Source organism: Nylanderia fulva, unplaced genomic scaffold (genome assembly GCF_048542155.1).
Source record: "Nylanderia fulva isolate GAGA-0341 unplaced genomic scaffold, ASM4854215v1 Scaffold34, whole genome shotgun sequence".
Classification (NCBI taxonomy): Eukaryota; Metazoa; Arthropoda; class Insecta; order Hymenoptera; family Formicidae; genus Nylanderia; species Nylanderia fulva.
In genome coordinates this window covers 1,043,914-1,055,948 of record NW_028190411.1, presented here as the reverse complement: position 1 = coordinate 1,055,948, position 12,035 = coordinate 1,043,914, and the positions used below count along the sequence as shown (strand labels likewise).

Below are 12,035 nucleotides of genomic sequence, written 5' to 3'. Positions count from 1 at the left end.
TCATCGGAAACACACATTACAATTTAAGCTAAATGTCGGTGAACAACGGGTTTTCTGGCACCAGAATTTTTACTGCGAAGGGAGTTACGAGAAGATTTTCCAGCGGCATGTCCAATCGGTCCATTCTTTTTTTTTTTTTTTTTTTTAGCTTTCTTTGTTCTCTTGTTCGGCGAATCATAAAAGAACGTCGAATCACAGATGTTCCCAGAACCCATCGTCGTCGTCGTCTCGACGAAGTCTAATCGATCCGGTCATTCTCGTGAGGTAGCGAGTCAATTTTATCTCGATTCTCACCTCCCGTCGTCCCGTTCAATTTAGTCACGCGGCCTCCCGGAGCTTTTCGAGATTTGCTCACTTCAGTTATTACTTCGAGGCAAAGACGGAGTAACGAGAATGGGACGAGTTGGATATTCCGATGAGGGCGATATCTACTTTGAAACTACTATGTCGCTTCGACTGAAGTAACAATATAACGGCGATTCGATTTGCTTATCCGTTCGCGAAACGTCGTTACTCGCAAAAAGAAGGGATAACATCACTTATATTAGCAATCTGCGAGGTGTTTGCTATTTTTAGAAAAGTTACACGGTTCTATCTCGTGATGACTATTTTTTGCTGTGTCTTTTTTTTTTCGCGCATGAACGCGGAGATTTTAATAGATTTTTAAGCTCCTCTCTTTCCATCTCGCACAGCTACATTGCCTTACTCTTTTTTATACTTTTACTCCTTTTTTCTCGCGCTCCTTTTTATCTGTTTTTTTTTTTACTTTATTTTTTCTTTATTTTCCTCTGTTTGCACGAGACATTCTCTTCAACATTTCGCGCCTGCTTCCGGATCTAGAAAATGGAGGTACCGGATGCATATGGTACTTGTACAATCACGGTTACGGGGCACCTTTTTTTCAATCTCTCAACCGTATCGTGTGAATGTCAACGATTCGCAGTTGCTTTGCGCTCTGCGACGATGTTATCGCTGATATAACAGAGGAATTTTCACCGTGAAACGAAAAAGAAAAGATACCGGGATATTCGCAGATCGCTAGACTTTTCTGAGCTGTATCGTTTAATAGAATTAAGTGGATAAAACTGTATATCACAAGGCAGAAAGCTTATAAAACCTCGTCCGTATCGAGAAAATTAATCAACGGACAAAAATTCCGCGAATATTGGAAAAGAAGCTAATTTTCTCTTAAATATTAAATGACACTAGAATCTATATTAGCTAAGACGCAGACTTGTGTTGGTACAATCTCATCTTCTGATATATTTTCATCTATAAGGAAATTTTCTCTATAAACTCTATTTTGCGCGATAAATCCTGTTTTTAGTTAGTTATATTTTCCTAATTGGTAATAAAAAGGAGTAAAAGATTGATCGTACAACAAACTCCTTTAATAAATCATTTCACGCGAATGTTTCGTTATTATTAAGACCGCGCGCGAAGATTCTCGCTCTCAGATGATCGATCGATGGAGATTCGTATTTTACATGGATCGAATGTATCGGCAGTTCAATTTACCGCCTGTATTATAATTAACGAGGCGCGACATGAGAAATTAGCAAGAACCCGATATCGTTATGCCCACTCCGAGCTCTCTCTCTCTCTCGATGAGGGTAATCGTCCAAAGAGTATCGATGTCAAGAAACGTCAACCTTGCCTCGCCATGGCCGGGGGGTTATAGCGTAATTATAGCGGTGATCTTAACATAGGAAAGACGCTCGAGGGTGACTCGAAATTAATTCAGACTAGGATAGTTTGCGGTAAGTGAGTGCTCGAAACCGATGAGGTTTACTTTGCCTGTCATTATATAGACCTAGAACGTTTCAAGCAGGCACTGCAATCACAGAAACGTATTAAAGCCTCGAGATAGATAGAACTTCGTTCGGGCGTGCTGTACAATCAAGGATCGTTTGCTTCCTCGCGAAGAAGCAGCGATTTCTACTTGAGCGAAGCGAGTTACAAGCATCGGCGCTTCGATTTGTATCAAGCACCGATGCAAGTCGACGCGACTATCGTATACAAGGATAGGAATTTCGTACGTGATTGCTCAACCTCAATGCGCGAGCTTAAAGCGTCAGCGAATACGTATCCGTATATACCAATCGCATTCCTAAAGTACACTTGGATACTGTCCGAACGCTGAGTATATTTACTGCAGCCGAATTTGCTTTCCTTTTTTTTTTTTTTCGCGCCGCAGAATTCTTTTCTCGTTCCCGGTCATGGACGCGCCTCTCTTATAGCTCTTTCTCCCTTTCTCTCGTTTTCCCTCGCGTCTCGCTCTATGTGAGGAAAAGCGCCGGTTTCTCTCAAGACCTGTGCCGCGGTGCTCTGAAGCCGAACGAACGGACGTCCGGAGACGTAATTTCCTGCTCTCCTGGTGCAGCCTCTCGACCCTTTCTCTCCCTTGCCGCGTCTGCCGCTTTGTAGGGTACATTCTCCGAGGGTTGTCGACGAAACTTCCCTCGTTTTCCATGCTTCTGCCCACAGTCCCTGCACGCTCCCGTATTAAGGTCGACCGGTCAAACGTAGTTGCGAAAGTACTCGTAAAGAGTGGCGGTAACATTCGCAAAGTATCAATTCGTAGTACCGATAACCAGGACGATATTTTACGTTATCATTTACTACGGATGAGACGGTTTTTAATTCTGAACAAAAATTCGCGTCTTTTTATTAACCGTACACGGAGAGCATTTTCTCTTGGAATTTATTATGAAAATCATGGTGATCGTGAACAATATGGTATTGGAAGAATTTTCTTTTCCGATTAATATTTATCGCAATAAAAAATATTAATAGGTACATAGTAAAATTAATCGAGTATATTTTATATCTTATTGTGCTAGATATTAATATTTTTATTGTGGTAAATATTAATTAGAAAAACTCTTATAAAACACTTTTCCAACAGCATATTGTTCACGTAAAAGTTCTAAGAGAAAATTCTCTCTGTGCAATTCAAGTGAAATCTTGGATTCTTCTCGTCTTTGTTGTTAATTATTTAAAATATCGTATGAATTTATCATTAAATTGTTGATGATGTATTTGTGTTTATTATTACTAAATCCATTGTATATCTGCTGAATATTTTCGAGGGATTACATTGCCGCGTAACATAATAAATTTTCACTTCACTCTGCGGAAGCGTAACAGCGTGAAACGATCGTATAATAAATAGTGCATCAGCGTTGCATTATCGACGATGAGTATTCTATGAGCCATAATATTTTTACGGCTATCGAAACACAACGAAAACCCGATTGCAATCAATAATGCTTTACCGTTGCAAAAGTAGAGTACGGTCAAAGCGTCGGTCAATACGTGTGGGCGCTACGGTGGAAGGGCATTAAAATTGGTCGGTTATGGTATCCCTTTGTTATTGCCAGCTCGCAATAGCCTGTTATTCAACCGTGATGGTCTAATCATTATCACAAGCAGAGATACAAACGCGCGCGGGTCATATACTAAATTCTACCGCATGAATCGTATCATCCCCTCTGGCGCTAAATATTGCGGTACCATCTGCGTGTCGACAACTGATTGACGTAAATCACGAAATTGACAGTTTAAATTGTCATCCTTTGTGACGCTCATCATTTGCGAAACAATGATGTAACAATCTCGCGTAACAGATTCGCACTTTCAAAATGGAATTATAAACAATACACCCCCACACACACACACACACACACGCGCGCGCATGTGATGCGCTGCTAAAAATTGCCAATTCTCCCGAAGCGATTATACTAGTCCGCGCGCGTATTTCTAATTTTCGTCGAGCTAATTTTTTAATGAACATCATCACGTTTCGCGAGATTTCTATCCACTATCGCGCATCCTCGTCGAGGCTCGGCGTTACTCGCCGATGCAAGCGAGACCGTGACAGCCGGCCACAAAGTTATGTAACACTAATTCGAGTTCGCTCTGATGTCTCGTACGTTGATCAAGTTAGTCACACACGCGGTACACTCTCGGGGCCGCTGATCCGGCAACGTGTACACACGTCGCACGCTTGTGAGTTACTTTGATCTTCCTCTCGTAGGATCCTCTGATTGTGACACGCTGAATCGAAACAAACCGCGCAAAGATCCACCGCTCCGGCGGTCAATTCCGTTTGTTTTGTTCCGTTTCACGATGGTCACGTATGTTCTGCCGAAGAGCTTTGCCGACACGAAAGAGAGAGAGATTGTACGGCAGTGGTGATTAAAATTTCGTTACCGCGTAGAAATACTGATTTTGAACGGCTTTGTGCATTAACGTGTCGCCCATTCGTCCAGATAGTTAGCGGAATCGGGCTCTCCTTGAACGCGCGAGAGACCGGACGGTGTTGAGGAGATTGTTTATTGGATTCGCCTAACGTTATTCGAGTCGCGTCCCGGACGAGCTGATCTCTACGCAAATGCGCTTAATTGTCGTGAGACTTCCTCTCTTTCAATCTCGCTCGATGCGACGCGCTTCATTTAAACTGTTATCGCCGCTTCTTCTTTTCCCGAAGGGAGAAATAAAGCACGGAAGAATTCATTCCACGGACTTTCGAGTTCTGGCAGGACTTTCCTATCGAGCTTCGATTGGCATTTCCGGACACGCTCGAGCGCGAACAAGTAACGGTAGGAAAGTGGTAGAAGAAGAAGAAGAGAAAAGAAGGAAGGAAGGAAGGAAGAAGGAAGGACGAACAGTAGAGAAACTCGGTCGTATATTTCGTTTCGTGCGCGAAGACGTTCCGATCGACAGCCGTAAACTTGAAAATAGTTGTCGGAATAATTAGCTTCCGTTCTCTCTCACGGTAGGAGAACGCAGCTAAGTTAGGGTTTTGCCATAGGAGGCACGGAACGAGGGAAGAGGAAGTATGCTCGCGGAAGGGGTGTTGACGATAAAAGCAGGGGGTAGAGGGAGGGAGGATAATCATTTAAATAGCTCGTCGAGCGCAAGCCATTTAATTTGCCCCGGCGAGGATCTAATTACTTCCAATAGTTTGTTAATTTCATTCGCCTACTTTGCTGCCATTAAATAATTATTACGGCACAATGGCGACGCGAGGGACCGAAAACAAAGTCCGTCGCAGACGATGCGGAATGCCGTGCGAGAAAGCAAGTTCGTGAAGTTTCGAAAACGACCGCGATCATTATTTAATCGTACAACTCTTGCGCCGCGTTAAGGGCGGTGTAACATTTATTCAAATCATTTTCAGCTGGTTGGCTTTATAGCTGCAAAAACTCGTTATATGTCTATGCAAATTATACAAACCGATCTGAGTCTGCCAAATCTACGGTCTACCCTAGATAGGCGAGTTGCTCATAAATCATAAATAAATTTTAAATGGTCTTATATACATCTGGAATATATAATTACCATGTTTAAATTTCAATTTATATTTTTAAGCTATAATTTTTTTTCTTCAATTATAATTAAAATATCAATTAAATTTCAGATGTAGTACTAGCATATTTAAAATTTATTTATGACTAATATTTTTTCATGATAGATTGCAGCGAGAATAAATTAAAAGGGAACGTATGTATTTTGTATGTGGGAGGAAAGTTTCGAGAATAATGGAACGCGCAGTGTCTCGCATTTTCTGTAGGATTTTATGTACCCGATTTTTCGCGAGAATGCAACGCAAGCATTCAATTCGTATCGCAAGCGTTCTCGTGCGTGAACGGAAGTAAGCGTCTTCCGCGAACGGGTTCGTCTCTTCTCGATTCTTCGGACACTCTACATACTCGCGTTAACAGAAATGACAACGGCGAGGAGTAGGATGGATAATACTTGTTCGATACCGTCTTGAGACTCACAATGCGCTCGCGCCTACGTAGATATAAAATGCATCAGCGAATAGACTACGAAGAGCATTTATTCTCCGGTCCGCAGTGTTCGCAAGCAGAGTTTCTCATCTACGGACGCGTTCTCCAGGGTTTAAGCTATAATAGCGCGCTAACTACGGCCATAGTCACGGCACATAATAACGCGATGGCCGATAATGCGTGCACGCATACATACATGCATACATCTTGCGCGAATAGAGCGGGAGAGATGCAGCCGCGTTATATCTATATCGAGTTATAATAGTCCTCGTGTTAAATCGCATGAGAGCCAAATCGCTTGGAACTAACCCCCGAGTATTCCTGCACCCTCTCGATCTCTCTCGTTGTCTCACCTCGTCTCGTCTCTCCTCTTCCACGTCGGCTTTAGAAAATAATATCCCGGGCGCTTTTCGCTAAAAATTATGCATTCAACCGTTGTCACATTGTAGCCTTTCTTTTTTCGCGCTGTTCCCGATAGAAAATGTCTTTCTCTCTCTCTCTCTCTCTCCGGCCCATTAATTAAGAACTATAAGAAGAGCCACGACTTTTCCAGATTCGATCGAATTACAAGTTATATTCTTAAAGATATATCATCGGTGAAACCATAAAATGCGTCCAGCTCTTTTCACAAAGATCTTTTATCGTCCCCTAAAAATCTTAGAGGTGTAAAATATTGTCGCAGTAAAAATTCTTTTTAGTACAATAGTCATTTTCTAATGATGGAAAAATTCTCGCATTTTTTTTTTCGTTGACTTATTTCAGCAAACGTTCGAGGAATATCGAGCTTGGAAATATTTTCGAAGCTCGAGTTTCGAATTTATCACGCCTCACTAATTCGCAACAATAAAGCAGCTATTTTTACTCTCGCCGCACAGTAGTTAGATGGAACATCGAGTTTCCAGGACCGTATTTCTTGCGAGAAAATTTATTTGCGCTCCTTAGTGGGATGGCCAGCTCGCCGGATACGCGCGTCGAGAATTATTTCCCCAGAAATGTTCATTACGACGGTTCTACTATCGTAAGATTGATGGTGGATTGAGCTATTCTACTAACAATTTTGCTCATGATTCCCGTTTCCAAAAGTTTAGATATGATGCTTTGGAGGAATATTATACCATTATTTTTCTTAAAGCGCTTAAATATTCTTTATTCTCTTAATGCTGTACTTGGCTGACCATAATCTTGCATAACTACTGAAATTATTTTTTTCTTCTATAATTTTTTCTTACGATAATATTAATTTTATAATTGAAATTATGGTCAACTAATTAAAGAATTAATTAATTCGTATATATTTTAACATACCTTTTTATTAATTCGCGATCGTAATATTCGTTTTTCGCGAATGTCGCCGAAATGACAATTAAGAATATGCGTGTCGAGAATTATTTCCTCAAAAATGTTTACAATGGTTTTACTATTAGGAATATTACCCAATTATTTTTTTAAGTGCTGAAATATGCAAATTTTTATCCTCTTAATGTTGCTGCTATACTCGGCTGACCATAATCTTGCATAACTACTGAAACAATTTTTTCCTTCTATAATTTTTTTCTTACAATAATATTGATTTTATATATAATTGAAATTATAGGAAACTAATTAAAAATAAATAATTTATATTTTTTTATACTCTGGAGGAATAATTAATTTTCATAAAATTCTCAAGTATTCCAGTCTTTAATGTTGTAGCTATACTTGGCTGATCATAATCTTGAGTAACTACTGAAATTATTTTTTCCTTCTAATTTTTTTCTTACGATGATTTTGATTTTATATAATTGAAATTACGTAGTCAACTAATTAGAAAATAAACAATTTACATTTCTTATATACTCTTTGGAAGAATATTATATAATTAATTTTCTCAAAATTGTTAAAAAATATTCCGGTTTTTAATGTCGTAGCCTACACTTGGCTGACCATAATCTTGCATAACTACTGAAACAATTTTTCTTTCTGTAATTCTTTTACGATAATATTGATTTTATAAATGAAATTATATTACAGTAAACTAATTGATATTTGATTATTAATCAACGTTCGCTGAAATAAGTCAACGAAAAAAAAAAAAAAAAAAAAAAAAAATGCGAGAATTTTTCCATCATTAAAAAATGACTATTGTACTAAAAAGAATTTTTACTGCGACAATATTTTACACCTCTAAGGTTTTTAGGGGACGATAAAAGATCTTTGTGAAAAGAGCTGGACGCATTTTATGGTTTCACCGATGATGTATCTTTAACAATATAACTTGTAATTCGATCGAATCTGGAAAAGTCGTGGCTCTTCTTATACTTCTTAATTAATCAAACCATTAATAATCATAAAGAATAATTTATATATTTTTTAAATATAAACGTTTGTATTAATTTGCCATATCGCAATATTCATTTTTCGCGAAAACGTCGTCGTTGAAATGACAATCAAGGATCTCATTACGCGAAACAAAACAGCTCGGTATTTCATTATATTCACAGCCGGCTTCCTAATTTCCTTCCAGCGAATGCACGCCAAGACTCGGCCGAATGCGCTGTGTTCCCTGTAAGGATTCACGGGGTTAGAAAACATTCCGCGAGACGTACGAGCCGCGACACGGGACTCTTGGTGCAAGGATTTGGCTTCGGATTAAACGACCTCCCCTGAATTCGCGGCGTTCCCTCGTAAATTGCGCCAAAGAATCCGATATTAACGGGAGGAGAGATTGCGCTGAGAGATCGTGGTCGGCGGTTGTTCCTTTCCCCTTTCACCTACCCCTTTCGACCCTCTGCAAAGCAGAGGGAGGACGTGCATCGGGGGGTATATATTAATGCTGCTTTCACCTCAGACGCCGACCGGGCTGACAAAGCTCGCCCGGCGCAGTCTGGCGAGCTCGAGGTATTCCAACAAGAGGAACGGATGCCAGCGATGGTTTTGGGTCGTAGCAGATACGCGCGCCGAAATCGTCCCAGAGAGCTACCTCTCTCGCTATCTCTCGCATACTGTGTACTCTCGGAACGAACGTTCACTAACGTAACCCGCAATCGTAAGATCCGGATTACGTTGCGATAGGAAGCGAACGTCAAGCAAGATATGTGAAATGCGCGTGATTATGCGAAGCGATAGTTGGAAATGTATTACGATCCTATCGATACGATTGTGGTAATAATGATGTTTGGAATATATGTACATGATTTTATTTGATACGTCATTTTTTTTTATATAAAAGTATATGCTAATTATGAAAAGGGGATACTTTAGGTTTTACCAGATGGCGAGAAGTAGCACGTTTTATGTTATACGAGGTCAACTCGCACGTGCAATTTCGCAAAGATGATCGTAAGGAGTGACGTCAGCGTTTATCAAATCTTTCAAAGATTTCGACTCGGGAAGCCAGAGTTTCCAGGTCGCTGGACCGCTAAGCCGTATTCCCAACTCCTCTCTGTCTTCCGTTCCTTCTTAACTCTCTTTTCCTCTTCCTCCTCCGCGCTTTCTGCTCTTCCCTCGATTCCTCTTCTTTCCTCACTTTTGCGCGCGCGTGTTTCTCTTTCCCTCCGCCGTTTCCTCGGAAATTGGATAGTTGCTTCCAATTCTACGCAGGACCGAGGAGGGAAGGAAGCGGCATTCCTTTGTTTCTTCCACTTTGTCTTCGGCCCCGTCGAAACTTTCGTATCCGGAGTTGCCTCAACTTTTTCTCCTATGCTCCGTCGATCCTTCTCCTCGCCGCGAAACTTGTTCGGTTAGTGTCTTTATCGCGCTCCGCTTGATTGTCAACGCGATGGTCGAATAACCGCGGTGCTTTTTATCCGACAATATGATCGGCTTCGAACTATCTATACCCATCTTATTTAACTCGAACATAAATTTCTCGATCACAGGAATATCGGAAGGAAATTAATCCTTCCGAAAAATCGATCATGTCCCGAGTATCAATTTGTTTCCGAAATTATCCGGTTCAATTACAACGGAGCCAACAATTTCGGAGAATTTTCGAAGCGGCGCTTTATATCGCGGTGTATATCGCCTCCACGTGCGTCCGATGTAGCGTCGTATTTCACGTCGCCGCGCTGCACCGGGATAAGTGATTTCGTTTTAAATTCGGCGCACGCGTTCGTAATTAGTTTAACTTCGTTCCGAGAATTTATTAAGAAGGGAAGAAGGTTGGCGAGAGACACGCGGCCGTACTCTTTTTCGCGCGTGCTGCTCAACTCCTCCGAGGAATAGAGGCTACGTGCTTGGAGATTTACCCTCGACCGTCCCGTTGCCTAGCTCCCGCCAGAATTATTCGAGAGAGATTTTTCAAGTTCGAGAGCACTTTAGGGGGCGTCCTCGCGCGCCCAAGTGTCTACACGTGTTTTCGCGCACGCGTGCGCCTCATCCGCCATTTTGTCCCCGATCGTGGATTACGGGAGGGTTGAAGACCCGCGCGAAGGATGCGACGGTCCGCGCATTTTAACGAAACAGGTCAAAGCAGGTTTGACGATGCTTTTTCCACGGTTTCGCTTTTAAATTGCGAATTGGTTTCATTTGAACGCCGCTTTCATAAGGGATTTTAATGTGTATCTGGTAATTCCTTTGTGATAAAGAAATGCGGAGAGGAACGATAGAAAAAATAGTATCCTTGAAAGAATGCGAATATGCCTTGACTCAAGTATATTTTATCCTTATAATATAGCGCCAAATATAAATAATTTTGGATAAAGGATAATTTATCCTTAAAACAAAGTGCAAAATATTCTTGGTTGAAACTGAAATTTACTTATAAATATTACACAAACTTATTTATTATTATAGCAAATGAAAATTTGTGATTACAAAGAGCATTCGATGCTTAAATCAATCAAATAGCGTTGAAGAATAAAAATATACTTGAATCAAGGATTCCTTTTTTTCTGTAGTTGAATTCTCAAAAGTGAGAAGTGTCATCGAGAGACATTTGCACGTCTCCGAACAATTCTTTTTCTCCAGTGGTCAAAGAAAATATATATACGGTATAAATAAGTTTTCCCAATTTCTCGCACACGCGGAACATCCTCTTCAATATCGCTCTTTCTATACGCCCGGTAATAAATCGCCGGCGAACTAATATTCCTGCGGCGATATTGCTGGTAATATTACCATGGTAAATGATCTCGATCACCGTTCTCGAGAGAGCCCTCCATATCGATATTAAAATAGGAATCTACCTCGTAGCCCTCGAGGAAAGAGATAGATAGATAGATAGAGAAAGAGAGGTTTAATTTAATTTAACGTATGCAACGTATTTAACGTATGGTGGTCGTTCTCTCGCGTAATGACCGATTTAACAGCGCGCGTTAATATAATCGTCGAAATATTTTCGTTTAATTAAACTCGTATATTTTTTTCCTCGGCGCGAGAAAAAATCGCTTTTTGATTTATTAATTTTTTCGAACGAATCATAAACGCGCATTCTCTCCCGTCAATTAGCTCGCAACTATTATTGTTCAAGAGACAGCGCGCGTCCTTATTAAACGCAGCCGGCTAATATATCCGACGAGAGGAAACAACGATTAAGCGATATTGCGTCGCGCGTTCGCCAAGTAATTGCGTCTCCTCGACTGCTGCGCGCGTAGAAGCTTCTTCTCGACTCTCGTAAACGGATCGGTTTTCATTTCTGGTCCTTCTCTCTCCTCGGGATACATTCAAGGCGTTTAGTTAAATCCTCGTGATTTTAAATTTAAGTCGAGCGCGTCGCGTTTTATAGGATCGCACCGCGCCGTCTTTGCGAAGACGTCATTTACGCGGGTCCTCGAATCAGAGATACGAGGAGGATAGGGAGAAGAATCTAATCTCATAGAGAGACGTCACTCTGCCGTTGCAATTTCGCAATCAATCGCTAATGCTCAAAGGGACTATATCGGCTATGAGCCTTCATCTTCCTTTCCTCTGGCTCTTCTTGTCTTTCTCTTTCTCTCTTGTCGTCTTCCCGAGTGAAACGATTATTTATGTTGATACCTTGAACGATTTCGAGAAACTTTGTCCCGATGTTTTTCGAGAACATATAGATCCAACGGAGCGTGAACGACGACGTTCGTTTTCAGGTCAGGTGTATCTACGAGTTTGCAGTTCTAAATGTACACCAAAGATGTTCGCGCGAGATTATGTTGTCACGACTGGCAAATGGATGACTTTCGTTACGCTGATTTAAGTCTCGCGTGTTGTCTCTAATCAAACGGTAATTAGGTTATTTGTAGTATTAATGCCGCGGAAGCTAAAGTGATAGATGAACGAAAAATG

General features: G+C 40.9%; 1 protein-coding gene across 1 annotated transcript in view; it reads left to right on the top strand.

Annotated features, from left to right (window-relative positions):
• mib1 (E3 ubiquitin-protein ligase mind bomb 1) overlaps positions 1-12,035 on the top strand; it is a 374,656-nt gene that overhangs the window by 46,633 nt on the left and 315,988 nt on the right. The window lies entirely within an intron of this gene.